This window comes from Loxodonta africana, chromosome 8, assembly GCF_030014295.1.
Source record: "Loxodonta africana isolate mLoxAfr1 chromosome 8, mLoxAfr1.hap2, whole genome shotgun sequence".
Taxonomy (NCBI): Eukaryota; Metazoa; Chordata; class Mammalia; order Proboscidea; family Elephantidae; genus Loxodonta; species Loxodonta africana.
Window position 1 is genome coordinate 96,163,381 of NC_087349.1, and position 4,623 is coordinate 96,168,003.

Sequence of the window (4,623 nt, forward strand, 5' to 3'; positions counted from 1 at the left end):
TATTTTTTGGGTGAAGTATCTGTGCACATATTTGCCTGTTTTTTTAAATTGGTTTGTTTTCTTACTGTTGTATTTTAGTGTTCCTTATGTATTTTGGATGCAAGTCTTTTGTCAGGTATATGATTTTAAAATAATTTTTCTCTAGTCTGTGGCTTTTCTAAGGAGCCCTGCTGGTGCAGCGGTTAAAGTGCTCAGCTGCTAACTGAAAGTTTCACAGTTCAGACCCACCAACCGCTGCACAGGAGAAAGATGTGGCAGTCTGCTTCCCTGAAAATTTACAGCCTTGGAAACCCTGTGGAACAGTTCTACTCTGTCCTGTAGGATCGCTATGAGACAGAATCCACTCCATGGCAGTGGGTTTGGTTTGGTTTTTTGGTGGCTTCTTTTTTCATTTTTTTTTTACAATGCCTTTTGCAGGGAAAATTTTTAATAAAGTCCAATTTATCAGTTTTCTATTTTATGATTTTTGGTGCCATATGTAAGGATTTTTTGCATAACCCAATGTCACAGTGATTTTCTCCTAATTTTTTTTTTTAGTTTTACACTATATATTTACACCTGTGATTCATTTTGAATTAATTTTTTTTTTTTGACAATTCTACCCTTTCTCCATTGAATTCCTTTTTTTTTAAAAATAATTGACTATATTTAGAGCTATGGCTGCCAACCAAAAGGGCAACAGTTTGAATCCACCAGCCACTCCTTGGAAACCCTATGGGGCAGTTCTACTCTGTCCTATAGGGTCGCTATGAGTCAGAATTGACTGAAAGGCAATGGAGTTTTTGTTTGTTTGTTTGTTTGTTTCATATTTGTCTGGGTTTATCTCTGGACTCTCTTTTGTCCTATTGACTTATGTGTCCATCCTTTCGGCTGTATCACGCTGACCTGATTACTGTAACTCTATATTGTCTTGAAGCCAAATGGTGTCACTTCTCTACCCTTGTTCTTTTTTAAAATTGGTTTGGCTATTCTAGTTCTTCTGCCTTTCATATACACTTAAGAATCAACTTGTCAGTATGTATAAACAATCCTGCTAGGATTTTGAATATAATTGAGTTAATTAATTTTATAGACAAATTTGGAGAGAATTGATAACTTACTACTTACAACATCTTCCAGTCCGTGAACACAGTCTGTCTCCCCATTTATCTAGACCTTCTTTACTTTTTATCTTTTGCTTTTAGTCAGTGTGTTGTAGTCTTTAACATAGAGAACTTACTCATATTGTGACATTTATTCCTAAGCATTTTATTTTGTGCACTAATATAAATGGTATGCTTTTAAAATTGAAATATTAAATCATTTATTGGTAGTATATAGGAATGAATTGATAGTCATATATTGACCTTTTATGCAACATTATTAAATTTACTTACTAGTTCTAGGAGCTTTTCTGGGAGTTTCTACATAGACAATCATGTTGTATGTAAACAAAAGGGGTTTCATTTTTTCCTTTCCAATGCGTATTCCTTTTACTTCTGTTTCTTGCTTTATCGCAGGACTCCCAGTACAGTGTTGAGTACGCATAGTGAGAGCAGAAATCCTTGCCTCATCTCCCAGTTTAAAGGGAAACAATTCAGTCTTTGTCTTTTAAGTATAAAGTTAACTGTGCAGTTTTTAACTAGATGCCTTTTATCAGTTAAAGTTCCCCTGTATTCCTAATTTACTAAGAGTTTTCATCATGAACAGATATTACAATTTTAAATTATTTTTGCATCTATTGAGATGATCATGTGGTTTTTTCTTCAGTCTATTTATATGATGAATTACCTTGATTGATTCTCAAATATTGAACCAGCCTTGCATTCTCAAAATAAAGCCCATTTGGTTGTACTATATTATGACTCTGGAATGGATTTGTTAAAATTTCATTTAGAATTTTTGCATCTGTGTTGGTGAGAGACATTGGTACGTATGTCTCTTACCAGGGTTTTAGCATCAGGGTAATTCTAATCAAATTAAAAAGTTGTGAAGTGTGTTTCCTTCTTTTCTGTTTTCTGGACAAGATTATGTAGAATTGCTATTGTTTCTTCCTTAAATGTTTGCGAGAAGAAGCCAGTGGGCCCGCTGTTTCCATTATTGGAAGCTTTTTAACTCCAACTCATATTATTTATGAGAACCCAGAGTCTCCTAAAATAATATTCAAATTGTCCAAAATACAATTCAAAATTACTTGCAATACAAACAACCAGGAAAATGTGACCGGGTTTCAAGGGAAAATGCAATCAACCCATGCCAACCCACTCCAAAACAGTAAAACGCACATTTTGTCCAAGTGTATGTACAGACATATCTGAGCCATCAAACAAACATTAACAAATTTTAAGAATTGAAATCAAGCAAAGTATGTTGACCATAACAAACTAAACAAGGAATAAAATATCTGGAAAGTACCCAAATATTTGGTAATTAAGTAACATAATTCTAAATAACTCATTGGTCAAAAGGAAGTTTCAAGAGAAATAAGAAAATATTTTAAATGAATAAAGATGAAAATACAACTTAAAAAAATCATGGGATGCAGGCCAAATCAGTGCTTAGAGGGACATTTATAAATTTATAATTTGTAAATGCTCATTAAAAAAAAAAGTCTTGAATCAATAGTCTAGGCTTCCACCCTAAGTGGAGCCCTGGTGGTGCAACGGTTAAGTGATGTGGCTGCTAACCAAAAGGTCGGCAGTTTGAATCAGCCAGTCGCTCCTTGGAACCCCTGTGGGGCAGTTCTACTGTGTCCTATGGGGTCACTATGAGTTGAAATCAACTTGGCTTCAACAAGTTTGGTTTTGGGGTTTTTTTTCCACACCACAAAACTAGAAAAAACACTTCTGACTGGAGCTACTGTAAGGGAAAAGTGATGTCTTAGTTTCTGATGCTGCACACACACACACACACACACACAAGTGGGCGACTATGAAGAGGAGGAATTTATTTTCTCACAGTTGATTCCAACTCATAGCGGTCCCATGTGACAAAGCAGAGCTGCCCTATAGAGTTTTCTAAGTTGTAATCTTTACAGGAGCAGGTTACCAGGTCTTTCTCCTGAGAAGATGCTGGGTAAGTTGGAACTGCTAGCCTTTCAGTTAGCAACTGTGTGCTTAACTATTGCACCACCAGGGCTCCTGTTCTGGAGGCTAAAGACCCAAATTAGGGTCTCAGCCATGTCTATGTCTTCTATGGGTCTTTCTCCTAGTTTCTGGTATCTGCTGGCAATCCTTTATGTTCTTCTGCTTGTAAACATCCTAAACATGTCACCTGCCTTCTCCCGTGTGTGTCTGTTTCTATTCTGCTCGTCTCATGAGACACAACTCAGAAGTGATTAGGTTTAGGACCCACAGTACTCCAGTATGACCTCATAAACATTACAAAAGAAAACCCCTATTTCCAAACAGGGCCATATTTATAGGTATAGGGGTTAGAACTTCCACATCCTTTTTGGGATACACAATTCAATTTGTAACAAGCAGAGAGAGAAAACAGTAATGAGAATTTCTCCCATACTCTTTGGGCTACAGGGACCTCTTTTGCCAGATCCTCTGATGAGAAAGATAGGTTTTTTTCTCTGTGTTTTACCTCATGCTACCACCACTGCCATGAAGCTCTGGTCTGTGGCTGCCCTTGGGTTAGAGGAAGGAGAAAAAAATGAGAGGAAAAAAATTGGATCGTGTCCCACACTTTCCAGCCCACAGGGACCTCCTTTCTCACTCTGGTCAGAAAGGGGGGATTTCTCTCAGGGTGTTGATGTCTGCACCTGCTGCACGGTTCTAGAACTGGGGCCACCTTTGTATCAAAGCTGTGAGGTAAAAGAAGACAAATAATCCAGGATACTCACCCTGGTGCTGGTCTGTCTTCAAATTTTGGCTTTCCTCCCCAACCTGCCTTCTTTTGTTTACTTTTCAAAGTCTCTCCGTAGTCGCTTTTTATATCCGTTTTAGCTATAATCAGCCAGTGAGAGAGAGAGGTGCCGAGGGCTTACTTCATGTTGGCCAGCAATAGCAGGTTCAGTCAATTTTATTGTTATTGTTAATCACCGTTGAGTCAGCTTTGACTTATGGTGACCCCATGTAAAACAGAATGAAACGTTGTCCGGTCCTGTGCCACCCCATGGTCACCAGCGTGCTCGAGGCCATTATTGCCTTCCAGCCTGTGGCTCTCATCTTCCAGCACTGTATTGGACTATGTTCCCTTGTGATCCCTAAGATTTTCATTGGCTAATTTTTGGATTAGCTTACCAGGCCTTTCTTCCTAGTCTGTCTTTAGGAAAACATGCCCACTGTGGGTGGCCCTGCTGGCATTTGAAATACTGGTGGCATATCTCCCAGCGTCGTAGCAACAAGCAAACCATCATAGTACTATAAACTGAGAGCCGAGTCATGGCAGTACATTTTAACACCTAATAATTATTGAATTCTCTATATAATTTGTATCTTCCTATCCTTCCCTGGTGGCGTAGTGGTTAAGTGCTATGGCTGCTCACCAAGAGGTTGGCGGTTGAAATCCACCAGGTGCTCCTTGGAAACTCTATGGGGCAGTTCTACTCTGTCCTATAGGGTCGGTGTGAGTCGGAATCGACTCTACGGCAGTAGGTTTGGTTTGGTTTTTGGTATCCTTCCCTCTTAGGAAGGG